The sequence below is a fragment of the Pteronotus mesoamericanus genome, unplaced genomic scaffold, assembly GCF_021234165.1.
Source record: "Pteronotus mesoamericanus isolate MK-2021 breed Mesoamerican mustached bat unplaced genomic scaffold, CSHL_Meso_final contig_173, whole genome shotgun sequence".
Classification (NCBI taxonomy): domain Eukaryota; kingdom Metazoa; phylum Chordata; class Mammalia; order Chiroptera; family Mormoopidae; genus Pteronotus; species Pteronotus mesoamericanus.
Window position 1 is genome coordinate 17,836,062 of NW_026555072.1, and position 19,634 is coordinate 17,855,695.

Consider the following 19,634-nt stretch of genomic DNA (forward strand, 5'->3'; position numbering starts at 1 on the left):
TTATGAGGGTCACACTACTCTACCCCCTTCTTCTAGCTCAGGGATTGGCAAATTATGGGTATTGGTCAAATCTAGCCCACCACCTTTTTTTGGAGATAGAATTGACATATAACATTGTATTAGTTTCAGGTGTACAACATGATTTGATGTTTGTATATATGACAAAATGATCACCACGGTAAATCTAGTTACATCTCTTTTGAACTCCCACGAGCTGAGAATTTTTAAACCATTTAAAAATGGAAAAACCAATCAAAATAAGACTATTTTGTGATATGGGGAAATTATGATATTCAAAGTCAGCGTCTTTAAAATAGGGCTGTATTAGAATACAGCCACACCCATTCATTTATGTAATGCCTATGGCTGCTTTCACATTAGAATGGCAGAGTTGAATGAACTTGATGAAACAGAGAGCCCACCAAAACCTAACATGCTATCTGCCCTTTTAGAGAAGTTCACCAAAGCTGCATCACAGCAGCACTTTGCTCATGCAATGGTTGCTTGATTTAATTCAGCTTTTCTGGGGAAGCTGACTCTGAGATGGAGACGGGTGAGCAAGTTTATTGGGAAGTGTTGGGAACAACCTCTGTAACGGAGTGAGGAAAGCAGAAGAGGTTTCCATCTCAGGCCACCTCAGAGAGCTCTGGTGTTGGGGTGGTCCTTCAAAATAGATCCAAATGAAAATTGGAGGCATGGTTTTGGTTCTCCAGCTCCACAGGAAGGGCGCATCACCTAAGCTAAGGCAGTTCAGTTGAGAGCAAAATTCCCACTGTGGAAACCAAGTGTGAGCCTTCAGCAGCCAAGGTCTGTAAAGCTGCTGGGGGAACAAGGTTGTCATCCAGAAGGAGGGATCTGTGGAGCCAAACAGCGTCTTCTACATGTCTCAGCATTCATATCTATAGGGTGAGTGATTTTTTTTACAATATATAATTATTATAGAAGGAAACCTGATTAAATAATTATTCAGAAATGTTATTCGCTATTTTAAATATATCATAATGATAGCTGCTGTGTTTTATTTCCTTGCTATGTGTCTGGCACCACATGTAGCATTTTGTATGGATTATATTATATAATTCTCAAAATAACCTTATGAGAGAGAGTGCCTTTGTTTTTCTTTTTAAACAGAGGAGTCAGCTGGGCTCAGGGAAGTTAAGTAATTTGTACAAAAACACACATTGGGTGGTGCAACTGGGAGAACTGGATTTGAAAATCCTGGTTCTTAACTACTACCACCTACTCTTGTGTTCATCACTGTGTTTGTCTCATTAAAGACTGCATTCCTTGTGTTTTCAACTCCTATGGAAAAGAACTCAATCTTATGTTACTTCATATTTTCTTTATAGTGTTTTACTTGGTGATATTTACTTGCATATCTTCTCCCCTGCAGAAGATAAGCTTTGATTTATTTGTTTGTTTCTCCATGTCCCAAACAACACTTGCACATAGTAGGCACTCAATCAATATATGTCAAGTGGATAAGTAAGTTTTGGTTGCATTGGGTACTGCATCTGGTGGTCAAAGGGCAAAACTCTAATATGAAAGCCAAATAATCATGACTAGAAAAAAGTGCTATTGAGAGCTCCCCTTCCAGGAGAAAATTGACTGAATAAATGAGCTTAACTTCTTATAGCAAGTTAGTAAATAGTATAATAACATGCATTATAATAAAATATTATCATGGATATTTTTCCTTTTGCTTACTTACTGAGAAATAATTTGTTACAAAGTCCAGACATACATCAGAGATATTGCAGGTCAGTCCTACACTACCACAATAAAGTGAGTATTACAATAAGCCGAGTCATACTCTTTCTGCTGGTAGAGGGTCTTGCCTTTAGTTTGTAAACAATGCAACATCTGTGAAGTACAATAAAGCAAAATGCAATAAAATGAGGTATGCCTGTAGATTGTTTCATTTTTTTCAATGAGCATTTATTTGATGCTGTGTTTTTTTTGGGGGGGGGTGTTGGAACACTGTGTATTAAACATACGTAGGGAAGACACACCTGTGTGTGTGTACACACAGAGGAATAGGCTCTGTTCTCTGCAAGTTTACCGTGTTTTTGGTGAGACCTAGCAAATAACTAGGGAACAAGTACCGAAGCCACTTATTAAGCAAGAACTTGGCAAAGTGGTACAAACAGGAATACAATGATCAGTGATGACATCTCAGTGTTGAAAAGGAGACCTATTAGGAGAAACTGGACAATGGAAGAGCCCAGTGCAGGGAAAGATTCCAAGGAGAAGTGATGAGTCTAATTACTCTTGAAGAACAAGGTTGGATCTAGGCAGATAGATGGGAGAGATGTTCCAGGCAGATGCATGAAAGGGTTTGGTTTGACAGTGGGATGATTATAACTGGAGCTGAATGAATGCATGATTGGTTAGTAATTAGTTTGTTATTGCTGTTATAACAAGCTGGTACAAAATTAATGGCTTAAAACAACACAGACATTATCTTATAGTTATGGTGGTCAGAAGTCCAAAATCATTCTCACTGGGCTAAGATCAAGGTGTTGGCAGGGCTGCATTCCTTGTGGACGTTTTAGTTTTCAATATTATCGTCATAACAAACATTTTTATGTTTCATTCACTCTGTCTTTTTAAAATTATACTTATGATTATCACAGTTTTATTATTGTAAAAGGCACAAATTAAAATCAGTCAAAGGCAGAGAACACAAGAAAGGTCCGAGAAAGTCTCAGAGAGAAAGCTTCTGTCATCCTGAGAGACACATTACCCTTCCGGAACATCAATTTGTGACAATACATTTAAAATATTTACAGCTTTTATTTCCATCGGTAGACTATTGCTCCTTGTTTGGATACTATTATGAATTTTGTGTTTGCTATGACTTCTTCTAAATATCTTTTTGCTTTATAAGTTTCATAATTTAGTGAGAACATTCCTTTCACCATGATGTTGTGCCCTGCCAAAATTAGTAATCATTTTATCCTTTCTAAAGTAAAAACTTTGTCTTCAGAGTTTAAGTTTTTGGCAGCTCTCTCGATGGAGCACACCCACACTTTTTCCCACCCCCTTCCCCCACCCCTCCCCTCACCCCCTTCCCCCACGTTGGTTTTCCTTGCCTGTTTCTCTCCTAAGCTCCAAGGGCCTTTGTTTTGCTTCTGGAACTTGTCTCCTGAGCCCATTTCTTCTACGGCTCAGTTCTTCTACCTCTGTGACTTTCTAGATAAACTTCCTCTTATAGTTTGAGTCTTAGCTCTGAATTCTTTCCTAGCCAGAACTCAAGTACTGAGGTTGCTGAACCGAGGTCCAGTCTGACTCCACGGGTCTAACACCTGGTGCCAGTCCATCACCAATACTTTTAGCATCAGATGAGGCCAGAGAGCTAGGGGGCTGGTGGGTGCAGTGTGAGCTGCTGGCTCCTTTTCCCAGTCAGTCTGTCTGCTCTCCCTGTGACCCAGTCTGCAGGCAGCCTCGGGAGGGGCCTCCCTCGCACGTGAGGCCCAGAGCTCCTTCGGATTGGCTGGTGAGTCTCACCCTCCAGCCTGGGAAGCAATGACTGAGGTAAACTTTGGCACCACAAACTCTGCAGCCATAAATTTCACTTACATCTAGTAAAACACAGGCAGCCAATTAAAGCTGTAATCCTATAAAGTTGCCAACAATCAAGCCAAAAGAATTTTAACTTTTTAATTGAACTTGTAATAGTATTGATGTTAATATCAGATGTTTTATCTTTAACAGAATGAGCACTCAAAGCTTTATTTTAATTACATAAATTGAATGGAAAAAAATGCACCATTGTTGGAATGAACCGATTTTCTCTTTGAAGCATCTGGGGTCATTTAACATCACAAGAAATTCCTCTTTTCTTCATGGCACAAGCATATTTATAATGATTATGTGAGCTTTTTTTATACATGCACAAGGAAGGTTGGAACTGAAAATTAGTAAAATTAATTTAGAATGGGCATTTGATCTCAATGAAAAGTGAAATATCACGTCCCTTTGATCTTTCTCAGGTACAGTTTTAAAATAGCTATAACATTTTTGTCACAGATGTTGGTGCTTTTTCAGCAGATTTGTGTTTTCATGTTGGTAATACTGCGATCGCTATGGCTGATGACAAATGCTGACGAATGTTTTTTCTAAAGTTACACATTCACCATTTTTTTCTTGAGAAATAAAGATTCAGTCCTTAATTACACTTAATATTCTTTCTTTTTTATATACAAAAGGTTTCGTACAAACTAAAATGTATTACCATACAATAAAATAAATAAGTGGTCATAGATTCATTGTGATAAAACTGTGTGGCAAGAATGTTAAGACTTCTCAGACTCTTTTTCCCACATGTGTTGCATATACACATCACTGATAATTTTCTAGGTTTCCCAGTGACCTCACTGTCAGCCTGGTGACACTACATGTGTATCTGTGTCAGGCTGGTAGCACCATGTGTGTGTAAATGAGTTTCTCTTGCTTACATACCTAAGAATCAAATCACTAGGTTACAAGCTATGTGAATTTCAAATTAAGGAGATAAATCCATTCTCACCAGCAGTATATAAGATAACTTGTCGGTCCACATCCTTGCCAAATCCTGACATTGTCAAACATTAAAATTTTTTGCCAATGGAGTATATAAAACATGGTATTACCTTTGGGCCTTGATTTATATTTTGTAGACCACTGGTGAAGTTGTAAATGTCTACACGCTTAATGATTATAGGTGTTTTGTCTTCTGTAAAATGCTTGTATATGCCTTTAACCCATTTTTTTTCCTTTTTAAAATAGATTTTGGACCCTGATTGGCATGGCTGAGTTGGTTGAGCATTGTCCCAAAAAAGTGAAGGGTCACTGGTTCGATTCTCGGTCAGGACACATGCCTGGGTTGCAGGCCCAGTCCCCAGCTGGGGCATGTGTGAGAGGGAACCTATCGATGTTTCTCTCCCTCTCTTACTTCCTCCCTCTCCTACTCTCCAAAACTAAATACATAAAATCTCTTAAAAAATACACTTTGCTTTTGAGAGAAGTTTTAGGTTCATAGCAAAATTGAGCAGAAGAGACAAACTTCCCATATATCACCTGGCCCCCGAACACATACCACTTGCCCCACTGTCAATACCCAATCTCTCCCTGGAGCACGCCCACACCTTCTCCCAGCTCCTTCCCCGACGTTGGTTTTCCTTGCTTGTTTCTCTCCTAAGCCCCTGAGTGCTACATCTGTTACAATCTATGAACCTCCATTGACACGGCATAATCACCCAAAGTCCATAGTATACCTTAGGGTTCACTCTGGCGTTGTACATTCGGTGGGCTTTGATTAAAATATAATGACATTTATATTTTATAAATGGTTGGGGGTGGAGTAGGGAAGTGACTGCTGGAGATCAGCCGATCTGCACCCATTTTCTTCAGGTCCTCAGCACTGTCCAAGCACTGCCCTGATTTAACTTCTGAAAACACCTACACCAGGGGGCTGAACCTCTGAAGGGTTTCTCACAGTTTTCTCCATATCATGATATCATCTCTCAGAGGCCGATCTTCGCTGAGGGAGCCAATTGTCCTAGTTCAGCCTCTTGGTTGATACTGAAATGGAACTTGAAGAGGCATTTTGTAGGAATAAGTTTTATGATCACAGTATTTATTCATCTCCCCTATGCTGTTGAGAGTGTTTGAAATGTTCAAACTGCTGATAAAGTGCCTGAAGTGTACAAAAGCATTAGTTACACTGAATTTGTTATTGCAGCTTAAATTATTTAAGGACATTTAATTAATACAGCATTTAATTTCCATGTCTTTAACAAAAAGTGACTTTCCTCGTCTTGTTCATTATGCATAAACATTTGATAAATTGACCTCTAGAGTGAAGTCCAGGTGGTGGTGACTTTTTTACCCTATACACAAAAGTGCTGCAGGCTTTAAAGACTCCATTAAGAAATAGAAATCCATATTGTCAAATAAATATCGTAAAAGTTCAAGTATCCCAGTGACAAAAATGCTAATAGAAGTAACAGCAAGAGACCGTCATTTATTAATCAATTCAGGAAAAAAAATCCCAAACCTTCCCTGACTGGTGTGAACTCAGTTGGCTGGGTGTCATTCCACAAAGCAAAAGTTTACACATTTGATTCCTGGCCAGAGTGTACTCCTGGGTTGCGCGGTGAGTCCCTAGTAGGGGCACATGTGAGAGGCAACTGATGGATATTTCTCTCTCCCTTCAATGTTTCTCTCCCTCTCTTTCTCCTCACTTTCTTCTCTCTAAAGATAAATAAATAAATTCTTCAAAAACTCAAACTTTTGTTAGGATTCCTATTTGGGGGACACATGCAATGGATGGATGCTTTAAAGGACTCCTACACCATGAAAGGGAAAGACATTGGCTCAAAACTTTAGGAAATGACACAAAATAAGTATTCAGAATGAAAAAATGTCCATGTCGCAATTTCATTTCTGAGAATGTATTCCAAAGAAATTATTTTAAAGTGTATATTAAAAAAATGAAGTGTATATAACAAAGAGGATACTTTAAACATTTAAAAATGTGGTTTTATTTTTTGTTTATATATATAAAAACACATATATATACATATAACATATATATACATATATATATAAACATATATCTATGACTTTTTGTAGTTGGCCTGATGCATCCATATGTGTAGTGATAAGGATGAGGAAGTAAGGTTGTTACAGTAAGGATGCAGAGATTCAAAATAAAAAAAACTATCTTCAAGCTTTGGCTCCTAAAATAGAATTTTGAGTTGAGAAAAATTTTCAGTTGGTTTGGTCATCAGGCCAACTAGAGCCACAGTCACACATAATAGAAATACAAAAAAGAAGAGCATATTAATATTTCTGAAAGAGATTTTTTAAATTCTTATAATTCCTTTTAGTATATTGTTTAGGTCAGTGTTCAGTTGTACAGACCAAGCTGTACTTGCAGTAGTTCCAGCAGGAAGAGACTATAGGTTTGTAGGGAGAGCTGAAGAAAATGACTCTACTTTGAGCTTTCAGACACAACTTCTACAGACTCACTACCGAACATGGCCATCAAGACAGCTGCTGCCTCTCACATGACCAGGAGGGTCCTGGCTCCAGAACTTGCTGTTATTGCCACAGTCATGATCAGGAAGCTACAGCTGTGAGCTCCCCAGCTGAGTCATTCCTGCTGTGATCCATGCAAAATGAATGCCCTGCATCCTGTCTTTCAACACTATGACTGAACCCTGAACCTCTGTTAATGCTGCCACAGGAAACCAAGTGCCTACAAAACCATGTTTGCTACCCAAAATGGTATAAGCAGCAGCAGCTCAGCCTCTGTCTTACTTCCACTTTCTAAATGAAGTATGGGTGCATCTGATGGCCTGATTTTAAATCACACCCAGAATTCTAATTGCAAGGAAGCCTATGTTTTGCTTTCTGGCCACTGCAGAACAGGAAGTGGGTGAAATGAATGTCGAATGCCAAGCTACTGTGCCACCACACATATTAAAATCCAGGCCCAGCTGACTGCATGATATTGATAATGAAAAATCTTAACCTCCAAGGTGATGGTATTAGGAAGTGGGACTCTGGGAGGTGATTAGGTCATGAGAGTGGCGCCCTCACGAATCCGATCAGTGTCTTTATGACCCCCAGAGAGCTCTCTCACCCCTTCTGTCATGTGAAGACACAGCAAGAAAATAGTTGTCTACGAATTAGGAAGCAGGCCCTCAATCAGTTGCCCGATCTGCTGGGACCTTGATCTTGGAATGCCCAGCCTCCAAAGCTGTGAGAAATAAATATTTGTTGTTCAATCAACCCAGGCTATGGTATTTTTGTTATAGCAGCCCAAATGGACTAAGACACAGCTCTTAGCCACTAACAACTGAAGAATGCAATAGCACGAAAGCCTAGCCTCCTTGTCTCCAATCAGGACAAACTGGGGACAGAGGATGGGGACACTATACTTCAGTTGAACTGTGGAATCAGGCTGCAGCTGTCTTCTAAGGATTTGGCCACTAATTACAGTCTTGCTCTTGCCTTCTCCTGCTTCCTTATCCTGCTGTTCTGTTCCCACTTTTTAAAACCAGTTTATCCCAAAAGTGCTTCTTCCTAAATTGCACATAGATCTTTGCTTCAGGGTATGCTTTTAGAGAACCCAGTCCCAAAATGCCTCACCCACCATTGAAGCTCAGTGCCCCTATGTGTAGATCAAATACACATGAAAGAGAAAGTAGAAAACCATTCCCTTCAAGCTCATGAGACAGTAGGAAGGGTAGGAAAGGTGGACCTAGGGGGAGCATGTATGTAGTCAGTCATGTGTCCTGATCACCCCTCTATAAACTTGGAGTTTAGAACAGGAAGCTACAATAGACACCGCAGATTAGATCACTTAGCATCCTTTGCAAGCTTCTAGGTTACTTTCTTATACAATCAAACTTAGAAATTTAAAAAGAACATTTTTCAGAGTCCCTTGCCTCTGGAGTTCTGCACGTGACCCAGTTTCTTAAATCAGTGTCTAACATGGAGGTAGCTACATGAGTTAATGGGAAGAGTCATGTGGGAAGAGCTGACCATCTGGAAAGCATAGGGGATTCTACCTTCACCTGTGGGGGAGTTTCTGGTATCCAGTGTCAAAGACCTGAGTGGTGGGTCTGGAATAGAATTGTGTATTTTCCTAGGCTGTATTAACTCTTCACACTTTGATCCTGAGAGTATGGCATCTAGGTCCACTTAGAATATCTGTCTAACATATTTTAATATGCATTTTGTGCTAAATTAGTTTGGGACTCCTGTTCTCTACAACTAAGAATCCTGGCAGACACAGGAGCTGGTTCAGAGAGGATGAAGATAAAGCTGAGATAGGGTCATTTTCCCACTTGCCCCAGAAGCAAGGGACAATGGAGAGGTTAGAGAGAGATAACTAGAGCTAGTACTCCAAAGCTGCCCTTGGTTCTTAAATGGCACCAGGAAATTTTTGCATGCCCCCAGTGAGCTGCCTAGAGTCTAATCAGGTAGTGCACCAGAGCGGGTTGCTATAGCACCTGTGTCTAAATTGAATGACAATCACAGCATGTTGTAGGTTATGAAAATGACCTCAAAATATTTCTTTCCCTCATCCATGCTCTTTGGTAGTGTACTCTTACACTTGTTTTTTAGGTAATGGGACATTAGCAAGCACTATGAAAAAAACGGCTTGAAAAGCAATTGTGGAGTTTGCCCTCTTTCTGCTTTTAGGAACTCAGCTGCTGTATGAAAAAATCTGGGCTCATCTGCTAGAGAACAAGGGATATGTGGGCTAGTGACCCCCATAGGCCCTGCCTACCACCACGCCTGTGAATGGGGCCATGAGAGGCCCTCCAACCCCCTGCTGACCTGCCAATTCACCATAAACACACGAGCAAGCCTAGCTGAAACCACTCGAGTCTGGCCTAGACAAGGAACTGCCCAGCAGAATCATGAGCCAAGTAGCTGTTTTAAACCACTAAATTTTAGGGTGGTTCATAGTACAGCTAAAGCTAACACACATATCAGGACTTCGGAGGTTTCTTAGGCACTGCTGGGAACTACGATGTGGCCAGGTTGTCAAGAAAACAGGTCACAAATGGCATCAGCCAATATTTCAGCAATGTCCAAGATTTTCCTGCCTGTTTTCTCACCAAGAATGGAAGGTATTTTAGATCTAAATACCTAGAGACTTCAGTGTAGCAATACAGGGAAGTTCACAGGACAGGGGCATATGTACACACACATGTGTGTGTGAACAGGAATTACTTATTCTCAAATTCACAGCTGTTTAAATTGTGGCCTACACACCTCTGCCGGTCTGCAAATTATTTTTAGTCCAAAAATAGTTATAGCTAGGTCAGGCACTTGGAGTAGGTTTGCCTTAATTGGTTTGTGTTTATTTTTTCTCGATGGTTCTTCAATGTTAATGCTGTCTCCCAAGCTAAAGTATGTACCTGTTAATTCAGGGGCTCTCTTATCCATTTTTGCCTGCTCCCCCAGTTTCTCCTCCATCCCCCCAATATTCCTGGAGCCCTTAATATACCAATACTTCTTGGCATTTTGTAATCTCCACCACGTGTGTTGCCTTCATTAGAGGGATACAAAAAGCACAGTGCAGGTGGCGCAATGTTTTCTAGGATTAAAAATAATCATTTAGATTTTCATTACGGCCACTCTTCCTCCTAATGACCCAAGAATCCTTCAGATGGAGAGGCAAGTTGAAAGGACTGCCAGCATACTGTCCTCAGAATCACTACTGCCTCTCAGTGACCAAGGCTTTTGGTATTAGTTTCAGATCTTCATGATTGAGATTAAGTTTCTACGTTCTCCAGCTGCTGTAACATTAATTAATCATCTTCAGTAGCTTTGTTACTGTGTCAAATTCACTGTGCTTCTTTCTATCCTCAAAATGAGGTAATTTCCAGGAGCATCTCAGTGTCTTATGCAAATAAACTTCTGACCACCTGTTCCAACAATTAGTCAGACCTGACCAGTCAGGCTTGTATCCCTGACTGATTTTATCTGGTGCCAGGAACATTACTACTGTTGCTGCTATGGCTACTGTCTGCACAATAATACATAAATGTGTATAGCATTTTACAATTCAGAAGGAAATTTCTAATCTATGAGCTCACCTGAATATTTCCTAAAACCTGTGAGGTAGGTATGATCACCACTTTTATGAGAATTTTTGGTTTCCTCTTTCAAGGCTGTTGTGATGATCGTAGATGTAAAGAAAATATAAGCAAGATGAGAGAAAGACAGGCATTGGAAAGAGAGAGAGACACTGATTTTCAGTTAAGCCGAATCTGACAGAGGTTGAAGAAATAATGAGATTAAAGAACAGGTGCACCGGTAGAAGATCTGTGATCTGACATTCCTAGACATTGGAGAAGTTTAGGAAAGTGAGAGAAAAAGTTGTTTCAGTGATACAGGTGTGGGTTTTTTCCTTCCTGCATCTCTCGTGCTATTGAGTTTCCTAAAAATTGTCACACGAGGAAGCAGAGGTGAATGGAGGTACAAATATGCTATTTAATTTTAAAAATTGGTAAAGGGAAGGATGGCTACTTAAATATGGCACCTTACTCTAATGCAAGGAAAGGGAAATCTTTGTGGCGTTGGAGAAAAAGAATTAAGAGGATCTGAAAGAAGAATGGGCATAACCGACGCGTAATTAAAGCTGTCAGCTTCTATTAAATGACTCAGAGAGGTTAATTGATTTGCTGCATGTCATACAGCTACTAAGAGCTGAAGCTGAAATGTGAACCAGGGTGTGTTTGGTACCAAAGCTGATTTTCACCCCACAGTATAACACTCAGCGTCATCTGACAGCAGGGTAATACTTCGAGACAGAACCAAGATAGCTAAGGCATTTTCCCTTTACTTCCTCATAGAAGGACTGGCAGTCTAGGGCACACAGACAACAGAGCCAGAGTCTTGTCTTTTGATTTTGAAAACAAAGCCACAGACATGGCTTAAGACAAAAGATTTTGAAGATTATATAGTCAGTAATAGACAGTTTTTTCACCCCTGAGCTTAGAGATTTATCAGCGGATGAAAAGGGAGATAAGGTCAGAAAACAGGAAGGAGCTTGAACATCAATGCAGTTCCTGAAAACAAGCCTTTGCCCTGCCCATCTCTGTGAAAACTGAGAGAAGTCCTTGTGGGAGGGGGAGACTTGAAATCTCCCAAACCACTACAGGATGTTTATGTTTAGACTGACAATCGCATTCAAAAGATACTATCGGCTTCACATAGCATTAAGTTTATCTGCCTTTACCAAAGGATGCAGGACAGGGAAAACAGTGTGCACACTGACAGCACAACTCCCAGGCATGGATTTCAATGACCTTACAGGGACTTGCAAGGTCACAAGAGATAAGGTTGAATATATACGGATTACGTCATGCCAAGGATGCTATGGGGTCTTTTGAGCATTTATATTTTTATAGTATTGTAATCTTTAGGAGTACATGGCTAGATTCCATTCGCCAATGCTCCTGAATCTCATCAATCATAGATTACACAATTAACTGATGAACAACCTCAATAACCACGATGGCTTGCCCATACAACAGTACGCCCTCCGTAGGACCCTAGTTTACCTTGGATCTAGCATACTTCTATACATCCTTTGAGCTAGTGTTGCAAGAAGTTAGACCATGGGTCAAATCTTTAGGTGTTCCTGAGACGAGGGAACTTATATGTTCCACCGATTAATGGGATAGAGGCAGATGCACTTGAGATATCACTATAGCATTCAAATATGACCACACAGGACCTACTATGGCCAAGATGACTTGATAGAGAGCCAATCCACTTGTAAAGGCCTTGCCATTGGCCAAAGACAATGTAAAAGTGATCTGTGTAGACTAATGACTAAAGACAAGAGTGAAATAAAGAGGGGAATGGATAAATAATGACTATCCATAGAGGATGTTCCCCATTTCACATGATTAAATTTATTAAATTTGAATACTTTTACTAATATATACACACCTGCACCCCAAACACTTTTTCAAATGAAAATTCATAAGTACATTATGAAAATTCCCTTTCAATACCCTAGTTATATATAAAAAAGAATGTATTGGGAAACCAGCAAAAAGATCAAGTCACTCAGCCTGATACTACTAAATTTCTCTGTAGTGTCAGTCCAGGCTAAAAGACAATGGTGAATTTCCAAGGGTTTTATATCTAGCCAAGCTGTCCTGTAAGCATAAAGGCAAGAGAAAATAATTATGAATATGCAAGAAAATAAGGGGTTATTGTTATCATGAGCTTTTCTTGAGAAAACTATGAGAGGATGAACTTTAGCCAACCAACAGATGACTGGGGAAAGGATTAATGGTGAGTACAAAATATATTTTAACTGCAGAGAAAAGATTAAAACACATGTGGGGATTAGGATGATAGATGAGAAAATAAATATTGTATGTCCAGACAATGTTTGAAATAATACATTTTTAAAATATTGTGAGGAGAAGGAAGAAAAGTAAGTTTTTTGGATTACTTTAACTGAAAGTCAGAATACATCATTTTAGACTTTCAAATAAAATCTCAGAAATACACAGGGTCTGTCTAGAAAGTATCCAGCCATGTACTATGAAAAATACAGACATTTACTGAAGAAAATATAAGATACAAGAAACACTGTACATAGGACAATAATGTCTCAGTCCCCTTCAAAGCAGGCACCCTCAGACCTCACACAGTTCTCCCAATGACCATCAGCTTTCCTACCATATTTTCCTGAATCTCATTAATGGTCTGAAATCTCTTCCCTTTCAAAGGTGATTTTAGTTATGAGAAAAGCCAGAAATCACAGGGTGTCAAATCTGGGCTGTAGAGGGGCTGAGTCACCTGGATGATTTAACGTTTAAGCTCTGCACAAGATATGATGCATGAGCAGGCACATTGTCATGATGAAGCTACCAGTCACCAGCTGCCCACAGCTGCAGCCTTCTGAATCATCCAAATAGTTTCCACAGAGCTTAACACAAAATTTGATGCAGATTCATTGCTCCACTCACTCAGTTATTTTGACTGTGACGGCCACACAGTACACATGCTCACTCAGTGACATCTACTGTCCCCACGGACCAGTACAGTGAAGTCGTCATTGTTCACATATGTGCATTCCAGTCCACTCTCCTTGGCTGCCAGGTTATATCGATGTTGCACAAACCATTCTAGTTATATTAACAATGGCTGGACTTTTCCCAGACAGACCTTGTATACATGAATAAAATGTACAAAGATAATAAGCATCAAGAAAAAAATGTTAACTGTAAAATAAAATTAAAAAAAGAAAAAGGATAATATTATTTCAGAGGTAATTGGTGAAATACAAGAAAGAAAGGAAGAAGAAAAAAGAATGAATTTGGGTTATTTGCAAATGTCATATAGATTATTGCTTTGAATAATCAACTTGTTAAAAGTTAAAATGTATCAGAATCTTCTTTAACACAAAACTATTTTATTGCAAATTGTTAGGGAAGAGAATGTGGCTGGTGTGTCTAAGCATTACAGTGTAATTGAGACAGAATGATTTTATGAATAGATTGGAGTTTTGTCATTTATGTAGCATTTTATGAGATTTAAACCACAGGGCTCCACATTACTGAAAGAATATATGATTAAAGTGGACTTTATCATGCAGGAATTTACTTTTAAAAAACTTATGCATAAAGTAATTTGAAGTAGTCTGTTATGACATTATAAATGTTCCTTCCAAGAGAGGATGAATGCCCAGGTAGCTAGAAGGGTACACAAGTGGAAGGGGTGCACTCGCCACTTATGAGTATGTAATTATTACAATTGTGCTCACTTAGAGTGCACTATAATGATCAATCTCATAAATTACTTTGAGTTAAGCTATCTCGTGGAAAAAAGTACTAAAAGATTAACAGTCTTCATATGTAGAATGCATAACTAATTTCAAATTAGCTCTAGGAAAATTCATAAACTCATTCTGTAAGCAACTAACCTGGATACATCAGAAAATTCAATAATAAACACCTCAATTGAAAGAAAATTTTTGCTGAAAATGTGCTTTATATAATTTTCCTTTATGGTGTTTCCTGTTCCCTGGAAAATGCAATGCTTTGTGAAGTTTCTTAATGGACCAAGAAAACTCAGTGAGCTACTGACTTATAGGCATAAGAAGTCCCAAAGCGGCCATCTAAGGCATCATACTCACGACACTAATTGTCTAAATTGAGAGACAGTGACTTTCATTATCTGTGTACTTGCTCTATATCGTATCAGTATATATACTCCTATATAAAGAAGAATTTATTAGAGATTCTTAAGCTTTTCAAATGCAAAGACCTTTTTTAAGCATCAAAGCATTTTAAGATCCACATGGGTTGAGAAAATACATATTGCAAACTACCACTATGGATTTTGTAAAGCTATGATGGCCATTCGTTAATTTTACTGGTCAGCATCTCTTCCAGTACTCCAATTTTCCTATGGTGAACCATCCCTACTTTTCTACTATCAATCCATTCATATCAGTTGATTTTGACTCAATTCTCAGTTCTTGGTGTGGGCATGTAACTCAGGCATGGCCAATCAGAGCATTCTATTTCCCTTGCCACAGTAAACACTTCCAGAATGGGCATGGACTACCCAGTTTGAGATGGTCTTTGATCCTTTACTGGTACTGTTGAGAATGAGGCAGTCCCTTTTGTCTTCGACTGTTAGGATTTATATGTATAAGCCTGTAGCTCTTGGGAACCACCTTCACAATGGTAAAGTATGCATGAGAATAAAGCTCAATGACAGGAGATAAAGCTGATTGATATATTTAAAGAGATGGAGTACCATTTTCATGGTTTGGGTCCCTAGAACTATTCACGCCTGGATTTATTTATTCATATACTTTTCAGATATATGAGCCTATAAATATCATTTTTTAGTTTAAATTGTGTTTTCCCTACTTGAAAGCAAGAGTCTTTTCTAATACAAATGCTTTGAGATGATATTTTATTAATCCCCAAGAGCAAGTAATATTTAAAATATTGGCACAAATATTCATGAGACATATTATTTTGTGAATGAGAAATTAACATTCTGTGTGTCTATGAATGTGAAGACTTTTGGTAACTAACTACAACAAGGGGTCAGATATCTATGGGTTTGGAACCTTTTAAATCTAAATTTTAGAGATCACACAGATACAGACTAAGGCCACATTTATACAACTAAAATGCAGAGAAGATGATTATCTTGAAAATCTAGTAGGGCTTAGAAAGTTAATCAACGCTGCATTTTCTCTCAGTCAGCGTAGTTTCAAAGTCAAATATGACTTGCATCTAAAAAATGTGCACTGTGGTTAGATAGTGTTTTATAGTGGTTGAAAATGCTCCAGGGAATGTACTACAATTTTATTTTAGCATGTAGAATACTTAGAACTTCAATAAGGCTACAAGGTACTATTTGGTAAAATAAGTTCATTTTTAATGTCGTCTTAAAAAGAATCATGAGTATATATACATAGCTATAGCTATTTTTTCAAGCATCCTTTTATTACTTTGTAAGTTTGTCAAGCTAATCTACTGCTTTCCAGGTGCCTCCAAACACATTATTTCATTTAATTCTAACAGAAATTCTGTAAGGAAGTGAACTAGAAGTTATTGAGACTATGTTGAATTTTATGGTGCATGAGGCATAAGCACATGTACATGAATGTATTTCCATTTAAAGTAACACCATAAGGTGAGTGCTATTATAACTCTTATAGATAAGAAAATTAAGGTCTAAAGGATAAATAAGATATCCTAGTTCACATGGTTAATACAAGGCAAAGCTTGGATTAATACAAAATTTTTCAAGACTCATGATCCTCTATTTTTTACTTTGCTTTCTGCTTCTAATTGACCTAAGTAGGGTCTACATGTCTGAAGCAAAATTAATGAATGTAACTTCATCTAATTAATGAATGCTGAGGACTGGCATATGTAGATTTCTTGTCTCTAGGTTGACTTGAATTATTGACAGCAATCATCTTTATGTGATTCTACTGCACCTCAATGAATTCAATAAAAACATTCTTTCCTTCATTCTCCCTTCACTCCATCCCTCCTCCCTTCTTTCCCTGCTTCTTCTTATTCTTCACTTTTCAACCTCCTCCCCTTCCTTCTCCTCCCTGTCCTTCTGCGATTTCCCCTTCTTCTTTTATGTCTGTGGTGATTATGTGGGACAGGGAAAATATTGCTTTAATAGCTTGCTAAAATTTTATTTTATTCCTTAGTCTGACAAAAGTGAACTTCTTTTTATTTTTTTTTAAAAAAGTTCACTTTACACACTGCATTTTGGAAACCCTGATTCAACTATACCACCGGATATAGTTATCTACAAGGTGACAAACTAGAATAGATCTGAGAGGCTTGAAGAAAAAGATGCAATGATTGTAGGTAACAAATAAAAAGCCATGGAAATCGGGGGAAATGGGGAGGTTTGATATAGGGAAATAAACCACAAGGTCTCTTTCATCTGTCTTGTCCAGTCCACATTCCAAGACCAGTCATTTCAATACTACTTTTGCTAGTAATTTGAAATATTCTTCTTGACCTCATTCCAGATGGATCTTGTTCCTCAATGAGGTATGGACTTCATTCCAGATGGGTCTCATTCTCAGGTGGGTGACAATTCTCAGACTGTGACAAACTCTACTGTCTAGGGTTTCTGCCCACACACAAGAAGAACCACAAAACTGAATGGGTCTACTGAAGTTCATGCCACTGAACTTAAGTAGGACTTTCTGGCTGATTGTTCTGAAGGGGACTCAATTAAGCATATTTAAACTTGAACTACTTATCTCTCCTTTTCCATATGTCCTACTTTCTTGGTTTCTACCTTGTATTAATTCCACACCTTTTTCCCAGTCACACAGACTTCACAGCTAATTAATTCATATTTGCCTGTACTCATTTAGCCTTCACATCCCAGCACTTCAGATACCCTGGAGAGTATGTCTCTTTTTTTAAAAAGGCCTTTTTTTTTTTAAAGATCAGTTTTAGGTTTACAACAAAATTGAGAGGAAGGTATCAAGATTTCTCAGCTATCCCCTGCCCCTACATATGCATAGCCTCTCTTATTATCAATATCACTCACCAAAGTGGTACTTTTTTTTTAATCAAGGATAAACCTACATCGACACATCCTAATCATCTAAAGTTCATAGCTTACCTTAGGGTTCACTCTTGGGTTTTACGTTCTATGGTTTGTACAAATATATAATGACATATGCTCATTATAATATCATACAGAGTATTTTTACTGCCCCCCAAATCCTTTGCTCTTGGCTGTTCATCTCTTCCCTGCTCACCTCCTTTACCTTCTCCCATTTTCCTGAATTCACTGTTATTTTTCACTGTTTTCCATGGTTTTGCCTTTTCTAGAATGTCATATAATTGGAATCATACAGTATGTCGCTTTTTCAGACTGGCTTCTTTCACTTAGTAATATGCATGTAAGTTGCTTCCATGTCATTTCTTTGCTTTGATGCATTCTCCTGCAATATTTTATGAAATCTAAGTTCTTGGCCCTGACATTCAAGTTCACTCATTATTTGGCTTAGATTTTGTATTTCAGACTGTCTTCCACTGCTCTCTTCACTCCCAGGGGAACTGGACTCTTTCCCTCTTCTTAGAAACCTCTGGTCCTATGTTTATCCCATTTTCTTTGATTAGAATGCTCTCATGTTCCCAGTTCTGGTTAGTGTTGAAGTTATTTCTTTTTTCTGTTAGCATTGCTGGCACTTTTGACATCTTTCTAAAAACAGTTATCTTACTATTTTGTACATTATAAGTATTTGTGCACATCTCATATTGTCCCCTGCTGTATTGGGATTTCTCTGAGGAAAGGGATTATTTATATTTGCTATCCTCATAAGGGCCCCTTACATTTATTTTTATATTTTACATTTTTAATTACTTTTTTTCAATTATAGTTTACATACAATGTTAATTTGTATTAGTTTCAGGTGTACAGCATAGTGGTTAGACAATCATATACTTTACAAAGTGTTCCCCCCTGAGTATTTCCAGTAACCACCTGACCCCATACATAGTTATTACACTATTATTGACTATATTCCCTGTGCTGTATTTTACATCCCTGTGACTATTTTGTAACTGCCCATCTGTACTTCTCAATCCCTTTACCTTTTTTTACCCAGTGCCCCAACCCTCTTCCCCTCTAGCAACTGTCAGGCTGTTTCTGTATCTATGAGTCTGTTCCTGTTCTGTTTGTTCATTTATATTGTTCTTTAGATTCCACGTATAAGTAAAATCAAAAGGTATTTGACTTTGTCTGACTGCCTTATTTCACTTAGCATAATACCCTCTAGGTCCATCTATGTTGTTGCAAATGCTAAGATTTCCTTCTTTTTTATGGCCAAGTAGCATTCCATTGTGTATATATCTCATAGTTGTTTTATCTACTCATCTACTGATGGGTACTTGGCCTGTTTCCAGAGCTTGACTATTGCAGTGAACACAGGGGTGCATATGTCCTTTTGAATTACTGTTTTGGGTCTCTTCAGATATATTCCCAGCAGTACAATGTCTGGGTCATAAGGCAGTTCCGATTTTAATTTTCTGAGGACCCTCCATACTGTTTTCCACACTGGTTTTACCAACTGCATTCCAACCAACAGTGCACAATGGTTCCCTTTTCTCTGCGTTGTTGAAGGGCTCCTTATGTTTAGTTTATGCTTCTTTAAAATGAGAAGTTATTAAATCTTAGGCTTGGATTGTTTCTCTTATGGTGATTGGAAAATTGGTGAATAGTTTGTGTGTGTGTGTGTGTGTGTGTGTGTGTGTGTTGAACTTCTTTCTACATACTAACTTAATTTAAGATTGTAGCTCATTAAGGAATAGGAAAATTTCTTTTTTCTTTGTGCAATTAAGGCACTGTTGAGAGCTGTTTTAAGAGAATGAAGACAGATATAAGGCAGTGTTCTCTAATATTTTAAAACTTAGATTGATGCAGTTTAAATCATTTCTGGAGGTGACATAGTAGCCCACTGTAGTACTGTATCTGAGAGGGCTGTTAGAGGAAAGTCATCTTTTCTAAACTCAAACTGACGTGGGAGCAGTTAAGTTTGATTTGTGAGCTACTGAAGTGTCATCTTTTATTCTTCTCAAAGA